Below are 18,967 nucleotides of genomic sequence, written 5' to 3'. Positions count from 1 at the left end.
AGTCAAGCCACATGCCCAGCTGCAGTCTAGGGCTTTTCTGGTCATGAGATGGAGGATGTGGACTGGTAGGGCAGCCGTGGTGGCAACAGAAAATAGGGAGTGGGAGAGAAACCCCACATGCCCTGGGGCTGGGACCTGAGCCTGCTGGCAGGGATTCCCTTTGGCCAGGGCCAACTCAAGTTTGAAGCAGGAGGGACAGCCACCTCAGGGACACCAGCAGAGTGGGCAGGAGGTAATGAGGCAGAGGGATGGCCTCATGGCTCTGAGGTGATTTTTATTCAGAACTTTTGAGACTTTGAGATCTGCTAATTGCACGATTAAATTGGTAGTAGATTGCTTGTTTTCACCATTATTATATTCTTGACTTGGGTTTGGAAAGACTCTGGGACTTCTGCAAAATGTTCTCCATGACATCATACTGTGTGTCCAGCATCACACCTGAGCAACCATGCGAAGGGAGGCTGGGAATTTGTCTTTGGTTTCGGGGCAGCCAAATATCTTGAAACCAGCACTGTCTCTGCTCCTTTCCAGTTTACCCTGTAATTTAGTGTCTGTCTCATCCACTAGATTATAAGCTTTTTGAGGGCAGAGATCGTGTCTGTTTACTCTGTTGTACTCTTCCAAATGCTTAGTAGAGTTCTCTGCACACTGCAAGTCTCCATGAAAAGGGGACTGGAAAAAAAAAGAAACTGTGGAGTGGAAGCATCCTTGGTTGGCGCTGATGGAGATGTGTGGGAAATGAGGAATGAGATGGAGGGGGGTTGGGGGGTAGGCATTTTGAGAGAAAGAACAGGGTGTTCAGAAGTGATTCAGGAGACTCTGAGGAAGCAGGGAAAGGATCTGGAAAGGGGAGCAACAGTTCCAGCAATGGGTGAGGAAGACTGCTTGGTCAATGACATCCAGAATCGAGGCAAGGTCAGGGAGAGGGAAGGATAGGGAAATGACTAAGCCTTAGTGAAGATTTTAGCCATGGAACTGGAGAGGATCAGCTGCACTCTGGCATTTGGAGAATTACTTTTGTGGGCTTGTGACAGGAAATGAGGCGAAAGGTTACTTTTCTGGTAAATCCCTAATGATCCTTGGATGTGGTGTTTGTTTTACTTTGGATAGCTTTTAGTGTCAGCTGTGTCATGTCACACTACCCAGGCAAGGGGTTCTAGTAAGAGAATGCTTTTCGTTTTTTTTTCTTTTGAAGTTTTGTGCTTCCACTAGTTATTTTAAAGTTTGTTTCTCTGAAGTGTTCTGCCTTTTTGTCAGTGAAGTTGTGTTTTGGGAGAGAGATCAGCAGGCATGGCAGGAGTCCCCATTAATTCTGTTTAGGCTCTGGGTCTGATCTTCCCCAGAGTTGGGGCAAAGGAGGGGGTAGAGCTAACTGTCAGTCCCTCTGCATCCCCTCCTGCCACTTCTCCCCTAACTCCCCCAGAGCACAGGGAATTCCCACTGCCCCCATAGCATCAGAAGTATCAGTAAAACCATGTGTACTAAGCACCATGAGAGTACAACAGGAACAAAATACATAGCTTCTGCCTTCAGTCAATCAATCAGTCAATCAGTGGCATTTATTGAACGTTTTCTGTGTGCAGAGCACTGTACTAGCTCTTTGGGAGGGTAGACTGCAACAGAGTTGGTAGACACAACAAACATATAGTGTAGAGGAGGAGAGAGAGATTAAATAAATGAATAGTTTATAATATATGATTTATAGATATGTACAAAAGTGCTGTGGGGCTGAGAGTAAGGCAAATATCAAATGCCCAAAGGTCACAGATCTAAGTGCATAGATGACATGGGAGGGAGAGGGAAATGGGGAAAAGAAGGCTTAATTGGGGAAGGCCTCTAGAGGCTTACAATCTAATGGAGGAAGGAAGCAGGAAGACAATTATTTATACATTTATAAATGCATAATTTCTAAGACAAATTATTTATAAATAAAGAGAGCAGGCAGACGAACAGGACATAACAGGAAGTAGCATGAGTATGTCAACCTAGCCCACACACTTCACTCCACTAATGCTAACCTTCTCACTGTACCTCAAACTCGTCTATCTCACTGCTGACCTCTCACCCTCTGGCCTGGAATGCCCTTCTCCCTCATATCTGATAGACAATTACTCTCCTCCTCTTCAAAGCCTCATCAAAGGCACATCTCCTCCAAAAGGCCTTTCATTCATTCATTTCATTCATTCAGTCATATTTATTGAGCACTTACTGTGTGCAGAGCACTGCACTAAGTGCTTGGGAGAGTACAATATAGCAATAATTAGACACATTCCCTAATCATTATGAGCTTACAATCTAGAGGGGGGAGATAGACATTAATAGAACTAAATAAATTAAAGATACATTCAAAAGTGCTATGGGGGGGGGAGGAGGGGAAGAACAAAGAAAGCAAGTCAGGGTGATGTAGAAAGGAGTGGGAGAAGAGGAAAGGGGGGCTAAGTCAGGGAAGGCCTCTTTGAGGAGATGTGCCTTCAATAAGGTTTTGAAGCAGGGAGGAGAGTAATTGTCTGTTGGATTTGATGAGGGAAGGCATTCCAGGCCAGAAGTAGGATGTGGGAAGAGGGATCGGCGTCAAGATAGGTGAAATCGAGCACAGTGAGAGGGTTAGCATTAGAGGAGCAAGATGTGCAGGCTGGGTTATAGTAAGAGGGTAGTGAGGTGAGGTAAGAGGGGCAAGATGATTGAGTGCTTGAAGGCAAATGGTAAGGAGTTTTGTTTGCCGCAGAGGTGGATGGTTAACCACTAGAGTTCTGTGAGGAGTGGGGAGACATGTCCTGAACATTTTTATAGAAAAATGATCCCGGCAGCAGAGTGAATTATGGACTGGAGTAGGGAGAGACAGGAGGCTGGGAGGTCAGCAAGGAGACTGATGCAGTAATCCAGGCAGGATAGGTTAAGTGATTGTATTAACGTGGTAGCAGTTTGGGTGGAGAGGAAAGGGAGGGTTTTAATGATGTTGTGAAGGAGGGATCAACAGGATTTAGTGATGGATTGAATATGTGGGAGGAATGAGAGAGGAGTCGAGGATAGCGCCAAGGTTATGGGCTTTTGAGACTGGAAGGGTGGTGGTCCCTGACTAAACCCTCCTTTCCTCTTCTCCCACTCCTTTCTTCATCACCTTGACTTGCTCCCTTTATTCAACACCCCTCCCAGCCCCACATCACTTATGTACATATCTGAAATGTATTTGTTTATATTATTGTCTGTCTCCCTCTCTAGACTGTAAGCTCATTGTGTGCAAGGAATGTGTGTTATATTGTTATATTGCACTCTCCCAAGAGCTTAGTACAGTGTTCTGCACACAGTAAGTGCTCAATAAATATGATTAACTGAATGAAATAAATGATTGAATGTGTTTCACATATACATCGGTTATCTTATAATGCAGTGTCTTGAAGAAACACAAGTTTAAGAAATTAAAGACAGCTCACAGTGTAGAGTTGTCAAAGTACGGTACAGATACTTTGATCTGTATCATATGCATATGCACAATGATTTTCCCTAGTTTTATCACATATTATACAAAACATCGATCAGTCAGGGATATTTATTGAGCACTTACTGTACGCCTAGCATTGTACTAAGGCTTAAGAGAGTACAGTTCACTAGAGTTGATAGACATGGTCCCTGCCCACAAGGAGTTTACAGTCTAGAGAGGGAGATGAACATTAAAATTAAATTAAAATTAAAAAATTGTGAAAATACAAGTTAAAGAGGACCTGACCATTTATGTAAACATAGGTGCTGAGGTTGGGTATGAACCATAACTGCAACTTAGGATGTTGTGAATTAACGGGGGAAGTTTACTTGGAGGTGGGATTTCAGGAGGGCTTTGAAGGGAGAAGGAGCTGCAGTCTGCTGGATTTGGAGTGGGAGAGAGCTCCAGGCTGGGGAAATAGTGTGAGTCAGACATTGGAGGTGGAACAGTGGAGAGCCTGGTGCAGTTAGAAAGTGAGACCTGGGGAGTAGCAGTGGGAAAGCAAGCCTGAAAGACTGAACCATCTGGAATGCTGAAGACTGTACTGGAAAACAGTAAGTTCTGGGGCAGTGGTTCCAGTGAATGCTGCTTCCTTTTAAAATTTGGAGCCAAGCCTCCCACTGCCCATTGCTCAGGATATAATCTGGAACATATGACTGGGGACTCTGGACTAGTGAGACTCCAGTTTTGACGTCATAAAATCATTTTGCTCCTTTTAAAGTAGTGGCTTGAACTTTTTTCTTCCACTTCTTCACCTCTTTCAGCTCCCATGTCTCTCAAGAAGATGAGGAAAGGCAGACGTTGATGGTAGGGAGGAAGAGAAGGCATTAGCCAGAGGAGTGTGGGAGGAGAAAGAGGAGGAGGGACTGTGCTAGTTGCTGTCACTTCTGCGGCTGGGTCCCTGGAGCTCCGTACTGTGGATTGGTGGTGTGAGGGCCAGACTGCCATCCCCTCCCTCCCACAGTTGTTTGGGATTCTCTGCATTGTGTGTATTGGAGCAGATTGAGATTGGATGAGGCAAAAGCAGCCTACACGATTTTAAATGCCTGGATGTTCTGGTAAGTAAAACATCTTACTTTTCACCCTGGGGAGTATATGAAGAGGGCCAATACAAAAGATGGAGAGAGTCAGTGGGGAGCCTCGAAGTCATCAGCAGTGAGAAGTTTCTGCTTGATGTGCGGGAACTAAACAGGCACTGTAACTGGCAGGGGTCCCACCGTGGATTCCTGCAGGTTTGGTGGGTGTGGAGCGGGGGTGGGAGGGAGGGAGGGCATCAGAGAGAAGAGGAAATGGGGAAGGAAGCCCTTCTGTGTCCTGAATAGGATCCGACCCTAGTCCATAGAGGCTTGACAGAGTTTAATTACAACTTACTAGGAGCAGAAAAAGGGAAGCGATATTAGGAACTGATAAGACATGACTCTACTGTGACGGGGATCAGATGGAAACAAGGTAATCAAGCCCAGTGATGGACATGGAAGAGGCTTGGTTGCTTTACTTCAGGGACACTGACTGTAATCATCTTTGGTTATTTGCATAACCACTGTGTAAATATTTGAATATATCCACACAGATTACACATCCAGTTGGTGGTATGCTTTGAGGGCATTGTGACTTCACAAAATCATTTTGCTCCTTCTAAAGTGGTTTTCAGCATTTTCTTTCTTCTTTTTCACTTCTCTTTTCTCCCAGATCCCATTTTCCCCAAGAAAATCAGAGTAGATGGAGGTTGGTGGTGGGGAGCAAGGGAGGGCATTAGCACAAGGAGAGTGGGAGGAAAGTAAGGCAGACAGGTGATGCTGGTTGCTGTCACTTCTGCCACTGGGTTGCTGGAGCTGGGTTCTGCAGTAACAATGATTCAGGGTGAATGCGCAGAAGATCAGTCCCGAAGTGTGGGGCAGCTTCCAATGAGTATGGCTTCAGCTCCACACCAAGGAGAGTCTGTCAGGTGATCACTGTCAAAGTCACATTTAGCAATCATCTCATTTTTCTCCTTGAAAGTCTCTTCATTTTCTGGTGATTCCTTTGTATAAAGTCGTTCCACCTCCAACTCTGCCACTGCCCCCTCCCTTTGTCCCTCTCTTGTATGGGAGTTGGGGGTGGGAGGGATGAGGGGTGAAATCCTGTTTATTCCTCTGGGGCTCATTTGCCTGGCTTGTATCATTTACCCAATGTAATTTTTATGGTTGGCTAAGTTCCTTTAGTGCTTGGCACATAATAAGTGCTTAACAAATACCATTATCATTATCAATTTATACCTAGACTATACTGGGTGTATGACATGAACTGTACCAAAGTTGATTTGCAAATCCAGAGGCTGCCTGTGTCCCAGAACAGAGAGGGTTGCTCTAGACTGTAAGCTCATCACTGACAGTGAATGTGTCTGCTAATTCTGTTACTCTACCAAGCACTTAGGATAGTGCTCCGTACATAGTAAAGGCTCCACAAATATCATTGATTGATTGATTGATCTGCAGGGGAATTGGGAGGAAAGAGAAGGGAGGAGGCTCAGAGCAGAGTAACGTCCAGGTACTGATGGAAACAGCCCTAAGAAGTCCGATCCAGTGCCAGGTTGGGCCTGAATCTGTGGCCCTGGGTGATGGGCCTGTTTTCTGGAATTTCCTCAGGGGTTATGGTTTGTAGTTGGGGATCCCGGACCCTGTCCAAGTGACCCTGTTTTCCCCTGACTTGGAAAAGCCAGGCTGGCCCTTTCAGATTGAATCACAACCCTCTCCAACCCAGGACCTGTCCAATCCAGAGAACATGGGCCCCCACTGGGGCACTGGAGTATTCCCGAGGCCTAGGAATAGGCACAAGAGTCTGACTTGCACAAGAGTTTGGAAAATGGAGGAGTATAATATTCAAAACCTCACTGTGGACCCCAGACACATCTTTACTTCATCTTTCAAGGGCTTGGTTTGAGCCCCGAGGGCCTGTTGGCTCCTTGTGGGCCCTCGGGAAATACTTATTGACTAACAAACCATCTGAGATACCACAGGGGGAACAGGCAATTTTCTTTGCCATCTCTGCCCTGTGGAACTCAAGGACTTAGCCTGAGGGGTTTAGAAGTGGGTTTCCCATCCTCTTGTCTCTCCCCACTTCAATCCATACTTCACGCCGCTGCCCAGATTGTCTTTGTCCAGAAACGCTCTGGGCATGTTACTCCCCTCCTCAAAAATCTCCAGTGGCTACCAATCAACTTACGCATCAGGCAGAAACTCCTCACCCTCGGCTTCAAGGCTGTCCATCACCTCGCCCCCTCCTACCTCACCTCCCTTCTTTCCTTCTACAGCCCACCCCACACGCTCCGCTCCTCTGCCACTAATCTCCTCACTGTGCCTCATTCTCACCTGTCTCGCCGTCGACCACCAGCGCATGTCATCCCCCTGGCCTGGAATGCCCTCCCTCTGCCCGTCCGCCAAGCTAGCTCTCTTCCCCCCTTCAAGGCACTACTGAGAGCTTACCTCCTCCAGGAGGCCTTCCCAGACTGAGCCCCCTCCTTCCTCTCCCCTTCCTCCCCCTCCCTATCCCCCCCCGCCTTACCTCCTTCCCTTCTCCAGAGCACCTGTATATATGTATATATGTTTGTTCGTATTTATTACTCTATTTATTCTACTTGTACATATCTATTCTATTTATTTTATTTTAATATGTTTTGTTTTGTTCTCTGTCTCCCCCTTCTAGACTGTGAGCCCACTGTTGGGTAGGGACCTTCTCTATATGTTGCCAACTTGTACTTCCCAAGCGCTTAGTACAGTGCTCTGCACACAGTAAGCGCTCAATAAATACGATTGATTGATTGATTGATTAAGTAGGGCTTCCTGCTCCCTGCTTCTCCTCCACTTCTCTCCCTCCCTTCTGCTTCTTCCTGTCTCCTCACACTCTTCCATCCCTCTCCCCAACTGCCCAGAGTAATCCATGAAAAAGAGATGGAGGAAAAAGCAGAAAGAGAGGCACCCTCTATATCCATTCCTCCTCACTTTTCCCCATTTCCTCCCTGCCCACCACTCTCATGGAAATAGGTTGTAGAAGGTGGTAAATATTTCCCTTCTTCACTGATCTCTATCTATTTGTAACCTCCTTATCATGTTGACCTATTTGGGAAAGGTTATTTTTTCAGTTTGAAGTGGTAACCTTGGTTTTTTTAATAGTGCTCTTTCCATGAGCGCTGGTCTTGAGCTATTTCCATCCTGCAGCTTAGCCAACTTCAAATTCTCTGAGTGAAATGGCTTTGGGGCCCTTTTTTTGAGATGTAAAGTATTATTTCTGTATTAATTTATACATTTAGAAAAGGAATCACCTGAATAGAAAAAACAACAACAATGTCAGTCAGGGACCTGAACAACAATTTGGTCCAGCTTTACATTTTTCTGCCAAATTACAAAAAATTTCTTGACTTACAGACTCTTGCTCCATTTCTACCTTTTCTGATCCCAAGAGACTCTCTCGTGGACCACACAACTCCGGACAATGTAGAGTAAAACTTCAAGTAACAGCTAAAAAGAAAACCTATAATATTTCATTAAATGGTTAGCAAAACTGAAACATCACTTTAAAGAAGGAATAGTAAAAGAAAATTGAAACTGACTGTAGTAAGTTTAGTGGGGCTCTAAGCCAAGTTTCCATGAGACTTTCTCCATCTAGAGGTTTTCAAATTCAATTCAAGCTTTCCAATTGAAATGGAAAATATTAAAAATTCCTTTCCATCCCAAGCTGGGACAATCCTGTTAATGATTTATTTTTAAAGCTAAATTAAAAATGTCCTCTGTTTTTCCCGAAATTATTTTTCTCTTGTGCTTCTCGATAACCTTCCTGTTCTTTCTACTATCTAGTTCCTCCCCACCCTTCTCATTGTCATTCCAAAATGTGTCGCTCTAAGGGTCCAAATGTAAAATGGAGAAACAGTAAGAAAAGACAATGCTGTCTAGGTAGAATACCATTTCATTCCTTATTTAATTTTCTGTTATGAAGTTTATTTAGAATTTGACTCAACTTTTAGTATGCAATTTTACTTAAGGGAACAAAGCTCTAAAGAGATTAACTAGGCAATCAGCATCTCACAGCAAACTACAGTCTATACAGTCCTTCTTTCTGCTCCTGGGAAAATTCCAAGATTTTGCCCAAGTAATCAAGCCATGCTTCTGCCCCTGATTGAGGTGGATTTTCACCTATAAACAAATAAACCTACTTTCTGTGGACTATTAGTCCACAGAGAAGCAGCGTGGCTCAGTGGAAAGAGCACGGGCTTTGGAGTCAGAGGTCATGGGTTCAAATCCCGACTCCGCCACATGTCTGCTGTGTGATCTTGGGCAAGTCACTTAACTTCTCTGGGCCTCAGTTACCTCATCTGTAAAATGGGGATTAAGACTGTGAGCCCCACGTGGGACAACCTGATCACCCTGTATCCTCCCCAGTGCTTAGAACAGTGCTTTGCACATAGTAAGCGCTTAACAAATGCCAATTATTATTATTATTAGTTCTGCCATATGTAGTACATGAACACATTCCTTAAGTTATCGAATAACTACTATATTTGGATAGAGCAGCAGATCGTAAATTATAGTATAAATTAACTAAAAAAAAAAGAGTAAAGATCAAAAATAACCACTTATTCTACTAGAGTTTTCAAGGGAACAAATTGAGAAAAGAATGGATAAGACTAAAACATTAGGAAAAGGTAGCTGAAGCTGGCTTTTGTTTTCATCAGTGCTTAGAACAGTACTTGGCACATAGTAAGCACTTAACAAATACCATTATTCTTATTGTTTGACAAAGGGCATTCCATTATATGCCTAAATCAAAGAAAAAAATATGAAAGGAGCAAACAAGAATAAAATACATCCATTCACATATCAGCTGGCTTTCAAGTACGGGGCCCATGTTCTTATTAAAGTCAAACTAAGGGACACTGTGATTGACAGCAGAGGCAGAAGCTTTGGTGATGGGCTCTGGATTCCAAAGTGTCCCAGGAAATCATCATCATCAATCGTATTTATTGAGCGCTTACTGTGTGCAGAGCACTGTACTAAGCACTTGGGAAGTACAAATTGGCAACATATAGAGACAGTCCCTACCCAACAGTGGGCTCACAGTCTAAAACTGGATACACCAGCTGTAAGAACGGTACTCCCATTCTACAGGCAGATATGTCTTCACGGCACTGGCTCTATCTATAACAGGAGGATTTTCTAGGATCTGCCCTGGAAGTCAGGATTCCTTCAAGTCTAAGTAGCTGTCAGCACAGCTCCTGAAAGCATCTCAGGGCCCCTGCGTGGGAATGGCACAGGTCTGGTATGAATAGGTAGGTGTGTTCAGGGCTGTCAAGGGAAACATGTGCTTGTTTGCCCCGAAAGTGTACTGGGGGAATGGAGGAAGTCATCTAGGCCAGCGGTTTGTGATTTGGGTCCTGCAGAACTTTGTGGCTATGTGTGAAGTCACCAAGAGTTCCAAGAAGTAGAAGGAAAAAAAATAGATAGTGGCAGATTTTTTTTTTCTTTGCAAGCAAGCATATTTGTATTTTCAGTTACTCAGCCCCCTGATCCAAAGCAGCCTGCAGGAGGCTGAGACACAGGCATGTTATTAAAATGCCCTGTTTGGGAGAAAGAAAGCTTTTCTTCCCACGCTTCTTGTGTAGGAATGACCCTAGCTTAGCGCCTCTCCTCAGGGGCTGGCCCCTGATGGCGATTTGTGCCGTTGCCCACACACTGTCCAATTGGACAGTGACCAGCCCAGGGCAGAATGGGAGAGGGGGTGGGGAGGTAGAGAAGCAGCATGGTTTAGTGGAAAAAGCATGGGCTTGGGAGTCAGAGGATGTGGGTTCTAATCCCTGGTCTGCCACTTGTCTGCCGTGTGACCTTGGGCAAGTCACTTCACTTCTCTGTGCCGCATTTACCTTGTCTGTAAAATGGGGAGTAAAGCTTGTAAACCCCACATGGGACAACCTGATTACCTTGTATCTACCCCAGTGCTTCTTAGTGATGGGAACAGTGCTTGGCACATAGTAAGCGCTTAGCAAATACCATTATTATTATTATGATTATTGCTCTCCCACTGCTGTCTGAAAGCAACCTCCCCGCCCCCCCGCCCCAGCTGATCCCAGGCCCCTTGTACCTCTCCCTGGTGGAGCAGGTAATCCCCAGGCCAATCCCTCTGAGCTGGCCAGGACATCAGGGGGCTTAGACTGTGGGGGCTTCCCCTCCACTGGGGTGCTTGCTCCTCGCAGAAGCAACTTCAGGAGCAGGGGAGAGGGATGGGATGTACTTTCCAAGTGCTTAGTCCAGTGCTCTGCAAACAGTAAATACAACTGAATGAATGACCCTGGGGATGGGAGGGTTCAGGGATTCAGAGCTTCTGTGAGAAGAAACATGGACCTGGGTTCTAATTCCAGCTCTGCCACTTGTCTCCTGGGTGACTTGAGGAAAGTCACTGAATAATAATAATGATGGTATTTGTTAAGCGCTTCCTATGTGCCAAACACTGTTCTAAGCACCGGGGGTAGATACAAGGTCATCAGTTTGCCCCACGTGGGGCTCACAGTCTTAGTCCTCATTTTACAGATGAGGGAACTGAGGCACAGAGAAGTGAAGTGACTTGCCCAGAGTCACACAGCTGCCAATAATAATGATGGCATTTGTTAAGCGCTTACTATGTGCAAACCACTGTGGCCAAGTGGCAGAGTCGGGATTAGAACCCGTGACCTCTGATTCCCAAGCCCATGCTTTTCCCATTAACCTCTCTGTGCCTCAAAGTCAAAATATACATAAGTGCTATATATGTATGTTTATTTATATATAATTCTAAATATAGTAATTATGCTTTTTCCATTAACCTCTCTGTGCCTCAAAGTCAAAATACACATAAGTGCTATATACACTTCTAGTGCTATATACTCCTTCTACAGCCCAGCCCGCACCCTCCGCTCCTCTGCCGGTAATCTCCTCACCTTGACTCGTTCTCGCCTGTCCTGCCGTCGACCCCCGGCCCACGTCATCCCCCCGGGCCTGGAATGCCCTCCCTCTGTCCATCTGCCAAGCTAGCTCTTTTCCTCCCTTCAAGGCCCTACTGAGAGCTCACCTCCTCCAGGAGGCCTTCCCAGACTGAGCCCCTTCCTTCCTCTCCCCCTCGTCCTCCTCTCCATCTTACCTCCTTCCCTTCCCCACAGCACCGGTATATATGTATATATGTTTGCACATATTTATTACTTTATTTATTTATTTATTTATTTATTTTACTTGTACATACCTATTCTATTTATTTTATTGTGTTAGTATGTTTGGTTTTGTTCTCTGTCTCCCCCTTTTAGACTGTGAGCCCACTGTTGGGTAGGGACTGTCTCTATATGTTGCCAACTTGTATTTCCCAAGCGCTTAGTACAGCGCTCTGCACACAGTAAGCGCTCAATAAATACGATTGATGATTGGATTGATTGATTGATATGCATCTATTTATTTATATATAATTCTAAATATAGTCATGCTTTTTCCATTAACCTCTCTGTGCCTCAAAGTATACAAAAGTGCTATATACGTCTATTTATATGTAATTTTAAATATAGTAATGATGTGTATATATCTAGTGCTTTGCATATAGTATGCGCTTAATAAATGCCATTAGCATTATTATAATTCTATTTATTTGTACTGAGGCTACTGATGCCTGTCTCCCCCCTTCTAGACTGTGAGCCCGCTGTGGGCAGGGGGTGTCTCTGTTGCTGAATTGTACTTCCCAAGCGCTTAGTACAGGGCTGTGCACACAGTAAGCGCTCAATAAATACGATTGAATGGATTCGCCAGCGTTTGTAGGTCCGGGGGAGGGGAGGGAGGGGGTTCCCCGCCCGGATTCCGGGGGCCTGGAGGCGGGGGGAATCCCCGCCCCGTCTCCGGGGCGACGGGAAACTCTGCTTCCCGCGGGGATGAGACCCTCGGCCGTGGCCCCCTCGCCCCCTCGCCCGAGAGGCCGGGGGGCGGAGCCGGTGGAAGGGAAAGGGAGGAAGAGGAGAGGAAAGGGAGCCCTGGGCGCCGGACAGAGGGAGGCTCCGTCCTGATCCCGGCCCAACCGTCCATCCATCCGGGAGCGCCTGACCGGGAAACTGAGGCTGCTCGCCGAGCGGTAAGGCCGGGAGACCGCGGTGGGGAGGGATTCATTCATTCAGTCGTATTTATTGAGCGCTTACTGTGTGCAGAGCACTGCACTAAGCGCTTGGGAAGTCCAAGTTGGCAACATAGAGAGACGGGCCCTACCCAACAGCGGGCTCACAGTCTAGCAGAGAACAAAATAATAATACTAATAATGATGGCATTCATTAAGTGCTTACTATGTGCAAAGCACTGTTCTAAGCACTGGGGAGCTTACAAGGTGATCAAGGTTGTCCCACGGGGGGGCTCACAGTCTTAATCCCCATTTTACAGATGAGGCAACTGGAGCCCGGAGAAGTGAAGTGATTTGCCCAAAGTCACACAGCTGACCATTGCCGGAGCTGGGATTTGAACCCATTGTCTCTGACTTCAAAGCCCAGGCTCTTTCCACTGAGCCACGCTGCTTCTCAAAACAAAGCATATTAACAAAATAGAATAAATAGAGTAAATATGTACAAATAGAGTAATAAATACGTACAAACATATATACATACATACAGGTGCTGTGGGGAGGGGAAGGAGGTAAGGGGGGGATGAGGAGGGGGAGAGGAAGGAGAGGACTCAGTCTGGGAAGGCCTCCTGGAGGAGGTGAGCTCTCAGTAGGGCTTTGAAGGGAGGAAGAGAGCTAGCTTGGCGGATGGGCGGAGGGAAGACATTCCAGGCCAGGGGGAGGATGTGGGCCGGGGGTCGACGGCGGGACAGGCTAGAACAAGTCACAGTGAGGAGATTAGCGGCGGAGGAGCGGAGGGTGCCGGCTGGGCTGGAGAAGGAGAGAAGGGAGGTGAGGTAGGAGGGGGCGAGGTGATGGAGGGCCTTGAAGCCGAGGGTGAGGAGTTTTTGCCTGATGCATAGGTTGATTGGATTCGCTCATTAATAATAATAATAATAATAATAATGATATTTGTTAAGCTCTTACTATGTGCAAAGCACTGTTCTAAGCGCTGGGGGATACAAGGTGATCAGTTTGTCCCACGACGGGCTCACAGTCTTAATCCCTATTTAATAATAATGATGGCATTTGTTAAGCGCTCACTATGTGCGAAACACTGTTCTAAGCGCTGGGGGGTGGGGGGTACCAGGTGATCAGATTGTCCCACGTTGGGCTCACAGTCTTAATCCCCATTTTACAGGTGAGGTAACTGAGGCACAGAGAAGTTAAGTGACTTGCCCAAGTTCACACAGCTGACAAGTGGCGGAGCGGAATTTGAACCCATGACCTCTGACTCCCAAGCCCGTGCTTCTTCCACTGAGCCATGCTGCTTCTCATTCATTCATTCATCCATCCATCCAATCGTATTTATTGTGTGTTTGCTGTGTGCAGAGCACTGGACTAAGTGCTTGGGAAGTACAATTCAGCAACAAAGAGGGACGATCCCTGCCCAAAACGGGCTCGCAGTCTAGAAGGGGGGAGACAGAAAGCAAAGCAAATAAGCAGGCACCAAGAGCATCAGTATAAATAAATAGAATGGGCAGGGATTGTCTCTATCTGTTGCCAAGTTGTACTTGCGCTTAGAGCAGTGCTTGGCACATAGCAAGCGCTTAACAGATACCATCATTATTATTATTACTCTCCAAGCACTTGGTACCATGCTCTGCATACAGTAATCGCTCTCAGTGGAAAGAGCCCGGGCTTGGGAGCCAGAGGTCATGGGTTCAAATCCCGACTCTGCCACTTGTCAGCTGTGTGACCTTGGGCAAGCCACTTAACTTCTCTGTGCCTCAGTTCCCTCATGTGTAAAATGGGAATTAAAACTGTGAGCCCCACATGGGACAACCTGATCACCTTGTATCCCCCCAGCGCTTAGAACAGTGCTTCACATATAGTAAGCCCTTAAAAAATGCCATCATTGTTAATAAATATGATTGAATGAATATATATTCACATCAGAACAAGTAAAACAGGTATTGCTATAGAGTTATAGATATGTACATATATACACAAGTGTTGGGCAGGGAGGGAGAGTAGAGCAAAGAGAGCAAGTCGGGGTGATGTGGGGGAGAGGGGGAGCTGAGGTAAAGGGGGGCTTAGTCCAGGAAGGCCTCCTGGAGGAGATGGAGGAGGTATTGTTGTCCGTCTCCCCCGCTGTAGACTGTGAGCCAGTTGTTGGCAGGGATTGTCTCTCTTTATTGCTTCGTTGTAATAATAATAATAATAATAATGGCATTTATTAAGCGCTTACTATGTGCAAAGCACTGTTCTAAGTGCTGGGGAGGTTACAAGGTGATCAGGTTGTTCCACGGGGGGCTCACAGTCTTAATCCCCATTTTACAGATGAGGTAACTGAGGCTCCGAGAAGTGAAGTGACTTGCCCAAAGTCACCCAGCTGACAATTGGCAGAGCTGGGATTTGAACGCATGACCTCTGACTCCAAAGCCCGGGCTCTTTTCACTGAGCCACGCTGCTTCCCAAGCGCTTAGTACAGTTGTCTGTACACAGTAAGCGCTCAATAAATATGATTGAAAGAATGAATGATTGAGGGACGGGTGGATGGTCCCCAGGGTGGGGTGGGGGGATAAGGGATGGGGAGGGGGCCAGCGTGGCCCTAGTGAATTGCTCTGGGTACCTGCTGTAACTTTCAACCAGCACGTAGTCACCCACCTCCACCTGGCTGTGCTGACACCCAAATGCCTGAGGCGGCAGGGGATCCAGCCACAGGTGGTTCAGATGCCCACCCAAAGGGCCTGGATTGCCTAGCCCATCTCCCACTTTCAGGGGCAGAATAATAATAATAATAATAATAATAGTACTTATTGAGCACCTACTATGTGCCAAGCACTGTTCTACGCATTGGGGTGGATACAAGGTAATCAGGTTGTCCTCGATTTACAGATGAGGTAACTGAGTCACAGAGAAGTTAAGTGCCTTGCCCAAGCTCACACAGCAGACGAGTGGCAGAGCAGGGATTAGAACCAACGTCCTCTGACTCCCAAGCCTGTGCTGTTGCTACTGTACTGGTTCACCCCCGGGCCTGGCGTCAAGCTCTTTCCTGCCCCCAAACAGAGACCCCAAGCCACCAGCCCCATGAGCAGTCCTGGGGGCGATGAGCAGTCAGCTGCAGCCCTGTGAAGGGAATGAGGGCACAGCTGCAGAGAAATACCAATCATTCAATCCATCAATCGAATTTATTGAGCACTGGCCGTGTGCAGTGCACTGTACTAAGCAGTTGGGAGAGTACCATTCAACAGAGGCAGTACCCTGAATGCGAGCTAGTAGCCTTACAGCACCTGCTGGTGACCTAGCAAATGAGGGGAGAGAGATTGGAGGAGTAAGCTAGATCATAACCACGCCTACAACCCCTCTTGATTAGACACTGCCAGGGTGAGATTGTCTGATATCTGGGGTCCTGTTGAAAGAAAACAGTCGGGGTTAGTCATACGGTCCCAGAGAGGCAGTGGCACTGTATGGAAGGAGAAGCAATGGTATTTACTGAGCACCTGCTGAGTGCGATGCACTACACTGAGCTTCTGTGACAATACAACTGAAGCACAAACTTGTCTCCCCCTTCTAGACTGTGAGCCCATTGTTGGGTAGGGATTGTCTCCATCTGTTGCCCATTTGTACTTTCCAAGCACTTAGTATAGTGCTCTGCACACAGTAAGCGCTCAATAAATATGATTGAATGAGTGAATGAATGAACAAACATGCTCTCAGAAAAAAGCACGTGATCTAGTGGGGGAGACAATCCTGAAAATATTTATAAATAGAGGAATCAGAATACGTAAAATTGAATGTGCCATCCAATGTACATTTGTTGGCTATAAATTAAATGCTTTTGTGTTATGAGGCAGTTGTTGGTTTGATGTGACTTGGAATACTGGTATATTAGTCAGGGGAAGTTCTAGTGTAGTCTCAAGTGCTTAGTACAGTGCATTGCGTACAGTGAGTGCTCAGTAAATGCATTGATGATGATGGAGGAGGGGAGATTTTAGAAGAGCTTTTAAGATGAGGAGGAAGGGGATTCCAGGTCAAATGGAACTGCATGGTGAAGGTTCTGTGGCTGGTCAGATGGGAGAGGAATACAGTTTGAAAGGTTGGGGAATAGCAGAGTGTGAGCTGGGGAGTAATGGGTGAGAACTGAATTGTAATAAGGAGAGAGCTAGTGGAAAGTCTTGAAGCCAGTAGTAGGAAGGCTTTGATGTGAAAATAAATAGGCTCATTGGAGGGATTTGAGGAGAGGTGTGTGTGGCTGAGCAGGGTTTTGGGAAAACAATTTATTAATCTCCTGCCTTCAGGACATCTCCATCTAGATGTCTGCCTACCATCTAAAACTCAATATGTCCAAGACTGATCTCCTTGTCTTCCCTCCCAAACCCTGTCCTCTCCCTGAGTTTCCCGTCACTGTGGATGGCATTGCCATCCTTCCCGTCTCACAAGCCCGCAACCTTGGTGTCATCCTCGACTCCAATCTCTCATTCACCCTACGCATCCAATCCGCCACCAAAACCTGCCAGTCTCGTCTCCACAACATCGCCAAGATCCGCCCTTTCCTCGCCATCCAAACCACTACCTTGCTGGTTCAGTCTCATCCTATCCCGACTGGATTACTGCGTTAGCCTCCTCTCTGATCTCCCATCCTCCTGTCTCTTCCCACTTCAGTCTATACTTCACTCTGCTTCCCGGATCATCTTTGTGCAGAAATGCTCTGGGCATGTCACTCCCCTCCTCAAAAATCTCCAGTGGTTGCCGATCAACCTTCGAATCAAGCAAAAACTCCTCACTCTCGGCTTCAAAGCTCTCCATCACCTCACCCCCTCCTACCTCACTTCCCTTCTCTCCTGCAGCCCGGCCCGCACACTCTGCTCCTCTGCTGCTAACCTCACCGTGCCTCGTTCTCACCTATCCCACCACCACACCCTGGCCCACGTCCTACCTCTGGCCTGCAATGCCCTCCCTCCACACATCCGCCAAACGAGATCTCTTCCTCCCTTCAAAGCCCTACTGAGAGCTCACCTCCTCCAGGAGACCTTCCCAGACTGAGCCCTCACTTTTCCTCTCCTCCTCCTCCCCTCCCCATCACCTCCCCAACTCTGCCCTAACCCCTTCCCCTCCCTACAGCACTTGTGTATATTTGTACATATGTATTACTTTATTTATTAATTATGTATACATAGCTATAATTCTATTAATTTTTTATGGTATTGACACCTGTCTACTTGTTTTGTTTTGTTGGCTGTCCCCCTCCTAGACTGTGAGCCTGCTGTTGGGTAGGGACCATCTCTATATGTTGCCGATTTGTATTTCCCAAGTGCTTAGTACAGTGCTCTGCACACAGCGCTCAATAAATGCAACTGAATGGATGAATGAATGAATTTCATTCTGTGTGCAGAGCACTGTACTAAGCGCTTGGGATAGTACAATAAAACAATAAACTGACACATTCCCTGCCTACAATGAGCTTTCAGTCTAGGGGATGAGTTTACAGTCTAGAGGGTAGGCAACAGATTGGCAGCATGGGCAGCATGACCTAGGTGGAAAGAGCTCAGTCCTAGGAGTTGGGGGAACTGGGTTCTAATCCCAGCTCTGCCACTTGCCTGTTACTTAATTTTTCTATGCCTCAGTTCCCACATCTGCAAAAATGGGGATTCAAAGCCTGTTCTTCCTCAACTTAAACTGTGAGCCCCATCTGGGACCAGATTATCTTGTATCTATCCCAGATCTTGGTACAGGGCTTTGTACATAGGGAGGGCTCAACAAAAACCACAATTATCTGGAGGAGAGACAGGGACTGGAGGCAGAAAGAAGAGTGAGGAGAGTGATACAGTGATTTAATCATATAACACGGCAGATGCTTCATTCAACTGTATTTATTGAGTGCTTACTGTGTGCAGAACACTGTACTAAACGCTTGGGAAGTACAAATCGGCAACATAAAGAGATGGTCCCTACCCAACAACAGGCTCACAGTCTAGAAGTGGGGAGACAGACAACAAAACAAAACAAGTAGACAGTAGTAGATGCCTGAATCAGGGTGGTGGCTGTTTAGGGTGGGAAAGAAGAGGCAGACCTGGGAAACAATTTTGAGGAAGAATCCACAGGATTAGCCTTTCACTGTATGTGAAAGTTTAATGACAGTGAGGTGTCATGGATGATACCAGGGTTGTGGCTTTTAGTTACTGGGACGATGATTGTGAAACTGGGTGTGACTTGATTATCTTGTATTAACCCCAGGGCTTAGTACAGTGGTCGGCTCATATTAAGCACTTAATCAAGGGGAAGTGGAGAGGAGGAATGGATTTAGGAGGGATGTTGAAGAGTTTAATTACCGACATTTAGAGTTTGAGGGGCTGGAGAGTTATCCAAGTGGAAATCTCCTGAAGTCATGAGATGCAGGACTGGATGGGGTTGTGGAGGAGCCCT

General features: G+C 46.5%; 1 protein-coding gene across 5 annotated transcripts in view; it reads left to right on the top strand.

Moving 5' to 3' along the window:
• IL1R1 (interleukin 1 receptor type 1) overlaps nt 1-18,967 on the top strand; it is an 83,826-nt gene that overhangs the window by 27,037 nt on the left and 37,822 nt on the right. The window contains exon 1 of one of the 5 annotated variants that reach the window (XM_038772941.1): nt 4,519-4,536. The exons of 3 other annotated variants lie outside the window; for them this stretch is intronic. The gene's annotated coding sequence lies outside the window, so the exon portion shown is untranslated. Of the gene's footprint in view, nt 1-4,518; nt 4,537-12,430; nt 12,584-18,967 lie in introns of those variants that run through there. One more of the 5 variants, XM_038772932.1, reaches the window with a different exon arrangement.

This window comes from Tachyglossus aculeatus, chromosome 2 (assembly GCF_015852505.1).
Source record: "Tachyglossus aculeatus isolate mTacAcu1 chromosome 2, mTacAcu1.pri, whole genome shotgun sequence".
Taxonomy (NCBI): Eukaryota; Metazoa; Chordata; class Mammalia; order Monotremata; family Tachyglossidae; genus Tachyglossus; species Tachyglossus aculeatus.
The sequence above is the reverse complement of the archived record's forward strand: the minus strand, read 5'-3'. Positions and strand labels throughout refer to the sequence as shown.